Raw genomic sequence first — 15037 nt, 5'->3', positions numbered from 1 at the left:
ATCCAGACCTGTGGAGGCCTTCCACCTGACCCTGAATCCCTCTCACAAACAAAAACCCAAATTGTTTTTCTTTTTGGAGAGGGAAGCCTGATGTCCTGCTAGCCCAACCAGTGAGTTTTGGGATAGATAAGAATAATTCTTCCTCCTCCATTTTTATGGAGCATCTTTCTCTTCCCAATTCCATCCTGCTCTATAGGTTTTCCTTTTTTTAGGCCCATATATAATTACAGCAGCTTTATGATTAAGGTTCCAGTTATATTACTACAAAATGGAACTATGTTGTAACCAGGTTCCCCAACATTGTTGTAGCTTTAGTGTAGATGGGATCCAATGGGCTGTCTCTGAGAAATGGTTAACTGCCATTAAGAGCTAGACCTTCAGTGAAGGAAATAGTACTAACTGTAAAAGCACTCTTTACCCTACAAATATTTCATTATACAAGGCCACTTTTTTGGTTGCAGTCATTTAGAAATCAAGCTGAAGGAAATATTCAACTATTTTTGTTCAAGCCTCTGATAGTATAAAGTCTTTGTTTTACCAGACTCCAAAAAGCTGAGATACATCAGTCAAGTGGACCTGTATACCCATGGGCAGACTTGAAAAAAAAAAAGTGGTTATTGTCTCCAAAGCTCTTCTCACTTGTGACATCAAAATGACATGACCCTACTCTGAATGTGTTGCACAGATTATCATAGCATGATAGCCCTTTTCTCCACAGTGAAATAACTATAATGTTGACAAATGTCAAAGTTAACATCTCATTCAGATGAATGGAGGCTGTTCATGTCTCTCAGAGCGGTTGTTTCAGGCTGTCTGATTTGATTAGATAGCACTGCATTGATTTACATAGATTTCACATTCTGAAGGTCATCTTTGCAACCATAAGAACAAAACAAAAAAACTTAATTTTGTTTTAAAGGAAAAGTGTAGAGACCAAGAATACAGTCACCAGAGAAGAGGACCAGCTTGTCAATTCAGTCCAGTGCAACCCTTGTTTAGGTCTGTGGATGTTGGTTCTTTGCCCAGCTGACCTTTCACACCTCAGGAAGTCCAAACAGCACAGAGTTACTAGCACTGTTGATACTACCTAAGTGACAAATTAATAATACTAGCCATAATCAGCAGTGTTTTTATTCTTTTGCTTATTGGTAATATCTAATTCCTTTTTGTCAAGGTTCCTTCCCCTCTCTGAACTCTAGGGTACAGATGTGGGGACCTGCATGAAAACCTCCTAAGCTTACTTTTACCAGCTTAGGTTAAAACTTCCCCAAGGTACAAACTATTTTACCTTTTGCCCTTGGACTTTCGCTGCCACCACCAAATGTCTAACCAGCTTTTTTATTAGGAAAGAGCCGTTTGGAAATGTCTTTCCCCCAAAAATTCTCACCAAAACCTTGCACCCCCCTTCCTGGGGAAGGTTTGGTAAAAAAAACCTCACAAATTTGCATAGGTGACCACAGACCCAAACCCTTGAATCTTAAGAACAATGAAAAAGCATTCAGTTTCTTAAAAGAAGAATTTTAATAGAAGAAAAGGTAAAAAGAATCACCTCTGTAAAATCAGGATGGTAAATACCTACAGGATAATTAGATTCAAAACATAGAGAATCCCTCTAGGCAAAACCTTAAATTACAAAAAGACATAAAAACAGAAATATCCATTCTATTCAGCACAGCTTATTTTCTCAGCCATTTAAAGAAATCAAAATCTAATGCATATCTAGCTAGATTACTTACTAAGTTTTAAGATTCCATTTCTGTTCTGTCCCCGGCAAAAGCCTCACCCCGATAGACCCAGACCCTTTGTTTCTCCCCCGCTCCAGTTTTGAAAGTATCTTGTCTCCTCATTGGTCATTTTGGTCAGGTGCCAGCGAGGTTAACCTAGCTTCTTAACCCTTTACAGGTGAAAGGGCTTTTCCTCTGGCCAGGAGGGATTTTAAAGGTGTTTACTCTTCCCTTTATATTTATGACACTCTTTAAAATTAAACTAAACTTTATTTTAATGGTGTATCCATCTCTTCTTTGTCACTTTGCAAGATAGTTCTATTGCAAGTTGAAATCAAGGACTATGCAGATGTTAGTGGCCTCATTTCACTAGATAATTTCCAGCACCATCAGCAGTTTTACTTAAGGGATGAACATGAGTGCATATCTAAATGAGGGAATACAAATATTAAAACTGTTACTCAAATCTTTCATGTGGAAAATGTGCAAGGGTCTACAAAGTAGTTATTGGACAGATTTTGTATTTGTTAAAGAAATACTAAAGTTATTTTTGAAAAAACACAAACAATTATTTTAAAAAGTTATTAAATATATCAACCAACACTTCAAAGTTGTACATGAACATATAACAGTTATATCTAATTTAAATATCAAGTATATGTATTATAAACTTGTGGTTGTAATATATAATCTTGGTGCTGATATGAGTTTCATACCATTAATCTACTCTAAAAATATATGTATAAATATGTAAAAGTGTGAGAAGGGTGGTCCTTCTCCATTAATTATAGTAAGTCTAGCTTTCAGCCTTTTTCTTGGCTCTAAGCCTGAAATATTGATTTAAAACGTGATATGACACCACAGGAGAAAAATCAAATGTATGCCAAGTCATTTTAAAAATGAATCTGAAAATGATGTGATCCAAGTGAGTTTACCCTCAAATGTCACTATTTTTATTTAGTGGAAAATCTGAACTCATCACAATTGGTAGATTATTTACAACCACTCCATTCTACCTTAGCTACTTTGAAATAGTTTACATGTATTAGCAAAGAGCATGTGGAGATGCTTCATTCTGTTTGTAACTTATACCATGGTTTGTATGTCAAATGGCTCTTGATTTTTTCAGAAAAAGAACTCTTGACACAACAGGGAAAAAAAATGTTTTGCTGCAAATCACATACTAAGGCCCTGATTCCACAGAGATTTATGTACTTGCTTAGCTTTAAGCACATGAGTAGTCCCATTTGCTTAAAAGTTAAGAATGTGCATAAGACTTATTCAGGTTGGGACTCAAATGTAAGTGTGTATCTTTCATAAAACTACAGGCAGTAACCCGATAGAGAAACTCTTTCCCAAAGGTATTGAAATAAGATAAATTAGTAAAGAAACAGTGAAGTGTTAATCCAGTACGTATTTACACTAGCCAACCTCTAAAAGGAATTGTAGCTTTAACTATATTATCTATTTTCCTGTCTAAGGAGCTTGAAATAGCAATTAGGAAAGATAATGTATTGTTCTTGTCAGAATTCTCAATAATAAGGATTCCCAGAGGACCAGATTAATAGGACTGTCCCAATGTCATATCTAGTTGAAATTGGGATGTCATTCATTCAGATTCAACAGTTTATCAGTGGCCAAAAAAATACCATGCACACAAATATAGGATGTACACTAACTCAAGGAGCACATAATTATATAGTGGCAAATAAACTGGGATCATGCCCAGAAAATCACAGTCTTGATTCATTATACTTACCCTCCTAGGAAATGTAAATATGATTTTATCCTAACTTTATCCTTTAAAAAGCAATCTGCTTTATCATCATGGTGATCCTCCTGAGTTATTTATGACCTGCAAGACAGTAAAAAATTATGAGTTATAATAACATAAGAGCCTGGTGGATGTGGCACAGGAAACACTGTATTCCATAGTTTTCAACTGAATTATCATCCATGATAAAATATTATGGACAAGTTAGGTGGCTCTTTGTATTTTATAAAATAGTAGAATCTAAGACAACATGAAACCAAGATGAAGTCTCCTCTCCTTCCACCCCCAAATGTCAGGATGGAATCAAAAATAATTTCAAAGAACCCATATGAATTCACCATGGTCTAGCAGGGTTTAAAAACATATCCATCTAAAAAGATTTTATTAGTTTTCAACCCTTTTCTAATCTCTCAATGTAGCATATTTAAAGTCTTAGTCATTCTTCTGGGTAATCCTCCACACAGAGTATCATCCTGCAGATGAAAGGCTATGTGGTCAAGCTGTGACAAATTAAACAGCCAGATATTAAATCAAAGCCACATAATCTGCATGAATGAGCCTTAGAAGTGTACATCTGACTTATCCTGGATAAGCAAAGGATTCATAGGTTTTTTTAAATATACTTTTTGAAACGTTAATATAGATTACTACTGTATGGCAAGGCCATTTACATCACTAGGAACTGTAAAGCCAATGGTTGAAGTCCAGAGACTGTGTACAGAGAATAGCAGGCTGTTTTAGAGTAGCAGCTGTGTTAGTCTGTATTCACAAAAAGAAAAGGAGTACTTGTGGCACCTTAGAGACTAACAAATTTATTTGAGCATAAGCTTTCGTGAGCTACAGCTCACTTCATCGGATGCATTTGTTGGAAAATACAGAGATTTTCCACCAAATGCATCCGATGAAGTGAGCTGTAGCTCACGAAAGCTTATGCTCAAATAAATTTGTTAGTCTCTAAGGTGCCACAAGTACTCCTTTTCTTTTAGCAGGCTGTTGTTCATTATCAGGCCATTTCTCACTCCTAGCTCAAAATCCAATTGCACCCACTATATTAATGATAATGTTAAGACAAATTCACCATTGCTGTAAGCAGATGAAACTACCAAAATCAGTGGAGTCACACCTGCTATCACCAGGTGATATCGCATTTGGCCCATTATGTATAATGGCAAGTCTATATTGGGAGATAATGATTTTGCAGTAATACCTTTAATCTCAAAACCCTTTATAAACTATACCTATGCCGCCACAATGAGATGCAGCCACCAGGAGGAGGAGGGTGGCTGCAAAATGGCTAACAGATTGAGGGAGTGGGAGAATACATTTTGAGTCAATACCCTAGGGCAAACCCCTACTCTTTTAAAAAAAAATTATCCCATAGAAAGAGTCGACACGATTTCACTTTACAAAATAAGTCCTACTTTGTAAAGTGACGTAGGGCTTCTCTACACATGGAGTTCCTCTGGACACACTGATCCCAGAATTAAAGTGCCTTTTTCCAAGTTAGCTTAATCCACTTTGGAAGTGGATTAAGCAAAATCAGACAACGACACTCTTATTTTAAAAGAGTTTCTACACAGTTATTCAAGAATAGCTATTCACAACCTACATTAATTTTTGAATACCTTTCAAATGTAGACAAGCCCTGAGGCCCATCTACATTAGAGTAATTTGCACCAGTGTAACTAGATCCTTAATATAGAATAAACCCATATATAGAAGTACTATACTGCACCGATGTAGAACAGGGCTTATTTTGGGGCAGTTCATTGGATTAAGCTGAACCAGTGAAAACCCCTCTTTACATCATATAGCCCATTTACATTCTGTTTTGTAGCAGTGTAGCTATATTGATATATTACATGTTGGTGCAAGTTTGTCAAATGTAGACAGGACTTAAGTAAAAATGGTACCCTCTTAAGATACGTCTCCACTGCAACTGGGAGTGCCCCTCTCACCCAGGCAGACAGACTCACACTAGTTCTGCTGGAGCTAATGCACTAAAAATAGCAGTGTGGATATTGTGGCACTGGCACCTCAACTCTGGGTCTGACCTTGCCCTTGCTGCTGCCCATTCTGCAATGTCCACACTGCTATTTTTAGCATGCTAGCCTGAGCAGAGCTAGTGCAAGTCTATCTCTCTGTGCTGGGAGGCATGCTATCTCTGGCTGCACTGTAGACTACCCTTACTCAACAGAGCTGCTCCCCTGCACATATTCCGTCTCCAAATCACTTTTGTCTAATGTCAGCATTGCTGATTCATTCTGATTCATATATCATTAACAGAACTCTTACCCATGTTCTGATTACAGAATCTTTATTGTTGGTGATATATGAGCCAAGAAGGCAGCCTGGCTTTCAGTTTCCAGACTGAGATTTCAAGGCTGGCAGTTAGAAAAACAACTTTTCCACTTGTGAAATGAGCATATTTGATATGGAACCATTGAGATACAAATATGTAACTACATGTAACAATGTAACTTTCAGTCACTTTTCAGAGAAAAATTGATCCTTTGCAGGTTAGCTCTGAAGTATTCTTTAAAACTTGAGTGTTCTTTTTTGTATGTATTATGAATACAAGGACAACGTGAAAGGGTTGATTTTGTTTTCATTTATAAAAAGCCATTATTTGCTTAGCAATATCAGGAAATGTCAAACCTGGTTTTGTTGTGGGACCGCAAGGATATTTATTATGAGCTCCAACTGTTACAACCTGGCCCAGTTCTGCTCTCTGGTTAGACACCAGTCTGTTGTGACTGAATCCAACCAATGCATCCTACATGATTTTAAGCCCCTTGGGCCTGGGTAGCAACTGATCACTATTCCTAGCCCCCCGTCTCTCAAAACCAGCCCACAGCCTGCTTGAGTCCTCAGTTGCTTAGACACGTCCCTCTTGCCCCCAGAGTCCACCTGGATGTAGGAGCGCTGGTTTCCTAGTTACATTCTCAGGGAAAAAGTGTCAGCAAATCAAAAGAATTTCTTATCCATAAACAACTCACTCAAAGTCCAAGAGAGTTACAGATCCGTGGAAAACAACAAACTCCTGAATACAATCATGTGATCAGATCTCACCAGCCCTGTGAGTTCTGGATTTGGTCTGAGTACTTAAGCCAGGCAGCCCTTCCAGCCTTTTTGGCCTGGCTACCCTGCTTCTGGCAGTGGAATGGCATCCCTTGCTTAGAGAAGCACCCCTTTTAAAAACCAACTTTGTCATGTTTCCCCATGTGCTCCAAGATGTGGGGGAATTCAGGCTTTCTACAGATAAGCTCCACCCTCCACTTCACTCCTATCAGCTTCAAAGTCAATGGTCCCACTGATAGAAAACCCATTGTTCCAGTAAGGAAGAGTCCTTCAATGTTGATGGCCCTTGATTAGTCAGAAAAAGCTTTTCAGATATAGCCTATCACCGGGGTATCAAGCCTCTGCTACAAAAAAACCCCTCTAATACTCAGTGAAGGTTACAATAATAAACTGCATTCACAAAACAAAACGGAATTCATAATTAGGATTCATGTTCTCAAGTCTGAAATTTTGTTTTAATTAGTTTGGTCATATTGATGTGACAGGAAGACAAAAACAACATCTTTTAAGCAGTTTGGGAGATTCATTGCCTAACTACAAAACACTATCTTCTTGGAAAGACTCCACATTCCTATCCCTACCACTTTTCCTTCTTTACTCTCTCCACCCCTCAGTCTCATGCCAGGGCCAACTAAACTTCCAGCCAAGCAAAGCAAGATTAAGCTTGTTTCCAATCCTATTCATGCCTCTCAAGTCAAAAGAGTTACCAGAGTGTGATGCAAGAAGCTTTTCACCTCTAATGTACACATCTGCTACTATACTTTGAGGCCCAGTCAATAAAGACTGAGTTGTAGTCCCAGATGTGTGGACTTCCCTATACATAGTGGGAGCTATCACTAGATAATCAAGCAAATATCAATTAAAAATATAATTAAATTCTGGAGGTTGTTAGTCCATCATGCAGACAAGGCACCTTTTTATTCTATTTTAAAACATTTTAGTTGGAAACTTGAAAGTGGGTCCCTTACATGCTTAATTTTTCATACCTTATGATTTCTACATTATGGAGCCAGTACTGATTACAAAATCTTGTTGAATAAAATTATGCACATTTTCACAACTACACAAATTATAATATGAATTCACAGCATTCTTAATATACATTCACAGCATTCCTTTTACACCATCATTGCCATACACTCTAAATAGCAGCTCAAGTGCAAAAAACAATTAAAAAATATGCTGAAGAAAGAAGTCTCAGTATGCCATCCCTTTTATGGTTCACCTCATTTCCATTTTACTGCTTTTTCACCATATCCTTGAATCATTCCCCTCATTCAACAACAAATCTAGCTCTCTCTGGGACATGCATTTTGGCAGTCTTCTCTGGCAATCCATTCCATATGTTTACTACAAATTGTGTAATACTGCTTTGCTTGAGTGGTATGTTTATTTCTGGAGTTAAATTCTGCCCTCTAAATCAGTGAAGTTAATGGGACACATTCACACACACCCAAGAGTTCAATATTTATCTTGATTTCAGGTGCTTTTGTTTAAGACTATACTGGGACCCTTCAAGGAGGCATTGGAGATGTATGTCGCCACTCAATACATTTTATAAACACTGCAGCATTGTGATGGGTGTGTAAGGAAGCAAAGCAGAAATGATAACATATTGCAAGAGGGCTCAAGATCATAGTCAATGTGTACTATGCAGTACCACAGCATAGCAAGTTGTGTTAAAGACTGAATGAAAGTCTCAATCATGGCCTTTTAACCTTGTTATAAGTATTTTAACATTGTTTCCTTTAATAAATAGTGATATTTATTTCAAAGCCTCAGCTATTCGGGAATGATAGGGAAACTGAATTCAATTTTCAGAAGTGTCTTAACCTAAAAGAAACATAAATCATTCTGATCTACTGTACTACTTTTTCCTAGGCTTAAAGCAGAAGTGGGCAAACTATGACCCAGGGGCTGCATCCAGCCTGTCAGACATTTTAATCTGGCCCTTGAGCTCCTGCTGGGAAGCAGGGTCTGGGACTTGTCCCGCTCCGGTGCTCCAGCCGGGAAGCAGGGTCAGTGGCTTGCCCCACTCTGCGCAGGTCCCAGAAGCACCAGCATGTCCCCCGACCAGGTCCTGCTCATAGGGGCAGGCAGGGGGCTCCCCATGCTGCCCCTGCAGCTCCCATTGGCTGGGAACCACAGCCAATCGGAGCTGCAGGGGCAGTGCCTGCAGATGGGGCAGTGCACAGAGCCGCCTGGCTGAACCTCTGCATAGGAGCTGGAGGGGGAACATGCCGCTGCTTCTGGGAGCTACTTGAGGTAAGCGCTGCCCAGAGCCTGCACCCCAACCTCTTGCCCCAGCCATGATCCCCCTCTTGCCCTTCAAACCCCTTAGTCCCAGCCCAGAGCACCCTCCTGCACGCCCACCTCCTAATCCCCAGCCCCATCCCAGTGCCTGCAATCCCAGCTGGAGCCCTCACCCCCTCCTGCACCTCAACCCTCAATTTTGTGAGCATTCATGGCTCGCCATACAATTTCCATACCCAGATGTGGCCCTCAGACCAAAGAGTTTGCCCACGCCTGGCTTAAAGTCTGTCTACACAAATCTCTTTCCTTTTCATAAAATTAAATAAGAGCAATAACTGCCATCTGCTGGAGGATCTGGGAGTTGTTTCTGACTCAGATTGCTTTGGGGTTTTTTGTATCTAGTTGTACTGGTTAAGCTTAGATGACGACTTCAGCCGAGGGAATAAGCAATTATTTATAAGAAACATTAAATTCTTCTCCACCTCAGGTGCAACACGGAGGCAAGACAATGGGACTCGGAGCAACTGAACCATCAACACTGAAAAAGATAGAAGTTGGTCAGTTCTGCTCTGGAAGTGGGTAAAATAAGTGGAAAGGAGGAAAATAATTTCTGGGATCTGTGATTTTGCCAGGGTTTTTGTTGTTTTTTATTCATTTTTTGTGGACGCCATAGGAAACTGATTGGGCTTCTCTCTTCTGGAAATTAACTTTAACTTTTGTACTTTTGAAATATACAACAGTAATACTGCGTAGAAGCAAGAGTAAACTCATTTCAACTGCAACCTAAATTATGTTTGAACCCAAGTTTCCAGATGTGTAAGAGCTACCATATACACCCTTTGCCTCAGTTAGGACTTGTCTACATTAGAAAACATTATTGTGTTTATAGAACACAGATTAGCTGACATGATGTTAAACACAGCTTGTTCTGGTCTAAACTGACTGCAAAAGGTCATCATGTCAGTTAACTTGAATATTCTCAGTTCTGTTTATACACAACAACATTTTCTAATGTAGACAAGTCCTTAGATTCCAGTAACAGGGTTAACCAATAGGTAGCCTAAATATGTTGACTAAGGATAAAAAAGTGGCCTAAGCTTTCGGTTTCACAATTTAAGCTGCAGTTTATTGTTAACAATGTATCTTCAGCCCTGCAAAGTGGAAAGATTAAGACACTTAAGTGAACGTTTCTGTAGAAACAGTAAAAACAGTGGCAACTATCAAATGTTGAAAAATGCTTTAACTTGGGTAGATAAAGAAATGTTACTAGATGGTACACAAGAGGGATTTGTCCAAGGCTACAATACCAGCTTTTTTTCCCAATGATAAAATAAAAGAATAATAAAAAAAATCTGGAACCAACAAGATGTCCACATACCAAAGCAACCCTATAATTGTATTGTTTTAACTCTTGTTCTACTTTTGTCCACAGCTATCTGTTGCTACAACTCACATCCTGTTTCAATCAACATAGATCATAAACTTTTCAAAACAAAGCATGTATTGTACAGGCTTGTGAAGCATAATGTACATTTATAAGGCTACAGAAATATCACCACAGATTCTTTCAGTGGAAAGAAGCATCCTTTTCATTTTGTTGTCGTAGTCCAAAATCAGTATGATAGCACCACAGTTCTAGAATTTTCATTATCTCTATAGGAGAGGTGCTGTTGTGCACAGAATTCTGGAGAAATGTAAAATATTCTAATCCATATGTGCATGCATACATTCACACATGCACAAAATGTGAATTAATGTTGCCAGACTGCATAGCCCAACTACAGACACACCATGAAAGAGAAGGAAATTAGCAGTTTAATTATTCAATACTCCTACTACATCTGCACTTCAGCACCCATTTTCAACCTCAGCCATGTCCCCTCTACCACTCACAGTCCACATGTTTCCACTTTCAACCTGTACCATCAACAGGCATCATTGAACTCTTGCCTTTTTTACTGGCTATATACTTACATATGTTTTGATGGTTAACATAGGGTTGTTGTAACTCTCAGAAGTTACGCCATACATGGCCTAGATATGTAACTTCATACCTATAAAAGTCAGATCATGGTGATTAGATTGCAAATGGTGGCCATGAAATACGTTTTTCTGTACTGTTCAGGAAAACTTATGTGAAAGGATGATCTATAGATACAGCCCTTTTGCACACCAAGCAAGAACCATATCCCTTGCAGTTGCGTTATTTTCAAACTGCGGTGTGTGATTCACAATTGGTCTGTAGAACTGCTTCTGTCACAATGGTGACTCAGTCAGCCCTGAAACAGCTTTATCTAGAGCTGGTCAAAACTGCATTTTGAATAGAGAATTATTGGGAATTTTTAGCTTGCAGGAAAGTGTCAATATTGATATTTTCAATGGGAAAGAGTCCAGATGTTTAATTTAAACTTTATCATTTACCTTCATTTTGTTTTGACTTATAGTAAAGTATTAAAATTAATATTTTATATATTTTGACATTATCAACATGAAATATTTTGATTGTCCCAACATTTTTCAAAATTTTTATTGCATGGGAAATTTCAGCTTTTCAGTTCAATTCAGTGAAACAAACCTTCAAATGTTGGAATTTCCTGCAGAACAGAAATTGCATTTTCTGACCAGCTCCAGTTTCATTGTAAACCAGCTGCTAACTGTCTGGGGTTATGTCCTTAGAAAGAAGGTTTATATAACTTATGAATGATAATCCTACGTAATGTAACTGCAGATATTCTTATTATTCATATAAATATCTAATCCTTTTTTGAATCCTACTAAGCCTCAGTAGTAAGCCAATTGAGGCAGAGAGCTTAGATGGATTCTCTATATCTAGATTTCTTACACCTGACAAATGAACCATAACTCTAAACCAACAAGCCACTTTGTCACATGAGCACTTCACACTGGAGACTCAGACTATATTAAATAGACTATTCCATAAAGGAGCTAGAACATTTGCTTTCATTAAGAGCCTCACTGGGATTTGAATCTGCAGGAGCAAAAAAACCCCATTTTATTAAAACAAGCTGCATTCTAAAATTCTATGGGGACATTCTTCTATAATATACTATGGCAAGCAAACAGGAATTAAAAACTCAAAAGTTAAAAGTGCAACAAAGCTTGCTGTGAAGCACCTCATCTGAGACATGAAATTTGTGGCAAATTCCTCATGTGGCAAATAAATACGGGTAATTGTTTATAGACATTCAAAATCTCCTGGGGTCCCCAAGATCTTAGGACTAACATGCCTTAAGACAGTGTTGCTACAAAGTTTTTGTAGCATGGACCGCTAAGGTGACCAACAAACGGAGGACAGGGCAGTTGTGCCCTTCTTTTTATATTGGATATGATGTACGGAGAAGGCCTAAAAGGCCTATTCTCAGAGTCTTCTTGTTTGTTTGCTTGTTTGTTTTGTTTTTTGAAACTGTGCTCTATGCAGAACACTGATAACAACAGTGATACTTTTCATTTCCTCTACGTAGCACCTTTTAAGACCCCAAAGTGCTGTGCAGAGATAATAGTCATCCACATTTTAAAGATGGAGAAAACATATCAGAAAAGTGAGGCGTCTTGTTCAAAGTCACACTAGCAAAGTCAGGAATGGAACCTAGACCTCCTAAATTATAGACCCTTGTTCTAACAACAACATTGCCCCCACCTTCCTCAAGTCACATATTCACAGTTTGTGTGTCCTTTCTTTGCACTCTGATTTGCTTTCTTGATTGAATTAGACATATGGAAACTAGCTTTTCTACCCACCAGGTTGAAAAGTTTATCCTGTTCCACTTTTTCATAGAACAAAACTTTCAAGTTTAGCTCCTGGAATTCATTACAAGTCTGCTACAGATGTCTCTGACCAAATTCTGGCATAATTGTACACGGTCCGAAGTTTGACAAAAAGCTTTTCTCCTTATATACCAACATTTAACATACCTTTTCCCCAAGACTTACTGTTTGCTAGTATAACCCCCCACACACACACACCAGTGTATATTCCTTTTACAGAGCTGTGTTTACCCTGTATAGAGAGTTTCATCTAATAAGGCCATCTTTAGGAACAAGATTCAGTATTTAAGATAGTTCTTTTCTTCCTTTTGCAGCCCATGTACTGACGGAGCATATTACTTTCACCCTTTCCTATCATTAAAAACATTTTTCTTTTAGCTGATATGGGTATCTTTATTTGAAACTACTGCTCAATACTTTTATCAATTAAGCTATATAACTTAGCTTTTTTGTTCAGAAATGAAAAGCAACAAAATAGTGAGAAACCAGACCAACTATTCATGGTAAATAGCCCCAGTGGCCTGTGATGGGATGTTAGATGGGGTGGGATCTAAGTTACTACAGAGAATTCTTTCCTCGGTATCTGGCTGGTGAATCTTGTCCACATGCTTAGGGTTCAGCTGATCGCCATATTTGGGGTTGGGAAGGAATTTTCCTCCAGGGCAGATTGGAAGAGGCCCTGGGGGTTTTTCACCTTCCTCTGTAGCATGGGGCATGGATCACTTGCTGGAGGATTCTCTGCTCCTTGAAGTCTTTAAACCACGATTTGAGGACTTCAATAGCTCAGACATAGGTGAGGTTCTTCGTAGGAGTGGGTGGGTGAGATTCTGTGGCCTGCATTGTGCAGGAAGTCAGACTAGATGATCATAATGTTCCCTTCTGACCTTAATATCTATGAGTCTATAACCATTATTCCATTAAAATAATACATTTCTATTAAATGAAAAAAATAATATTATTCATAACTGGAAAAAGCAATATTTCTTCAGAATCATTCTAAGCTATAATGTTAGCTTTCCAAACATAATATATCACACCCAGATTCTAAATGCAATTAGTACCATTGATTATACTCAGTCTAAAGTAAATACAGCTTAATATTTTATTCAAGTTCATTAAACAAGAACATTCAATTCAGCTTACAAAGCCTTATTCATAAGCTTTGTACATGTCCCTTTTGTAAACCTACAGCAGCAGAAAACACAGTCCATTAAAAAAGCTTAATAAGAGAAAAGATAATTTCAACTACAATACAAGCCACAAGAAGGGAGGATTACTCAAAAGAGGATTGCCAAATGGAAACTGGAATAATTTCAAAAGTTATACCCCTATACAATAGACTGAGCTCTACTATGTCTAACATAAAATTCAAGGATTTATATCATGCCTATCCTGAATTAACACATTCCAAAGACAGAAATGTAAAAATATTGCTAGAGTTCTCTAAGGAAATAATTTTTAAAACAGTAGAACATATGTAATAGATGGGTCTGTACTTCTTGAAGCCACATAATGGGGACAGGTGGGGGGAAAGGAAGCTTACCTTGGAGGTCTGTGAAGCCTCTGACAATGGGTTTCCATGAACTTCTATGTCCCAAACAATAAAAGTGATTCTCAGCTTTCATATTTGAGTTTCCAGGACTTTATTTTTAAAAATTTGCCTTGAAAATATAAACACTTGGGACTAAACATGAGTCTTCCTAAAGATCTCTTTGGTTAATTATTATCTCCCTAATTGCCAATCAAGGCTGCATTTAGGGGTCTATGAAAATTATGTTCTTAGGTCCTAAGATTTCTGAGAGGATTAAAGATCACAGAACTACAATAGACAGCTCTGCTGCTACAACCTCCTCCTAGCTAGGTGCTGGCAGTTTAGCCAGCTCCTCTGTTATGTAGCTAGTGTAGCTCAAGCTGCAAATAAATCAGCATAGTCTAGTGGACTAAGCACACATTTGAGAACATGCAACTACTGCATTCTAGTTTTGACTCTGACATAAATTCCTTCTACAGCCTTGGTCAAATCACTTAACCTTTGCCTTCACTATCCCATCTGTGAAATGTGGATTATAATAATCTGCCTCACCAAAAATTGTGCTGATTAGCTCTTTGAGGTTAAGGGCCATATCTCACTAAATTTCACCAGAATGGACTTAAGAATTGATAGTAACCCCCAGACCATATTCCACCCCACTCTTATGTAAAAATAAATATCTTCCCTGCAAAGGTTAGGGGGGAGTGTCCTTTTACTTTCTTCCTCATGGACAGAGAAGGTTTTATTTAAAAAGGTCTTTATTCTGTGCTTACTTTTGCTGTAGAAATATGAAGAACATCACAGCTGGGACATTCACTGGTTTTACAGAGTGCTCCTTGGAATCTTAGCTGTGGGGATAGATTTTCAATGGCAGTTAGGCACCTCCCT

The 15037-nt window shown here is 38.2% G+C and overlaps 1 long non-coding RNA gene across 1 annotated transcript; it reads right to left on the bottom strand.

The window, feature by feature from the left end:
* Nucleotides 1-937: 937 nt before the first annotated feature.
* LOC122459689 lies at nt 938-14438 on the bottom strand. The gene is made up of 4 exons (XR_006280533.1): nt 14162-14438; nt 3484-3579; nt 1973-2151; nt 938-1162 (listed from the first exon to the last, which is right to left on the bottom strand). It is a non-coding gene; the product is annotated as an uncharacterized LOC122459689 (long non-coding RNA).
* Nucleotides 14439-15037: the final 599 nt, after the last annotated feature.

Source organism: Dermochelys coriacea, chromosome 3, assembly GCF_009764565.3.
Source record: "Dermochelys coriacea isolate rDerCor1 chromosome 3, rDerCor1.pri.v4, whole genome shotgun sequence".
Classification (NCBI taxonomy): domain Eukaryota; kingdom Metazoa; phylum Chordata; order Testudines; family Dermochelyidae; genus Dermochelys; species Dermochelys coriacea.
The sequence above is the reverse complement of the archived record's forward strand: the minus strand, read 5'-3'. Positions and strand labels throughout refer to the sequence as shown.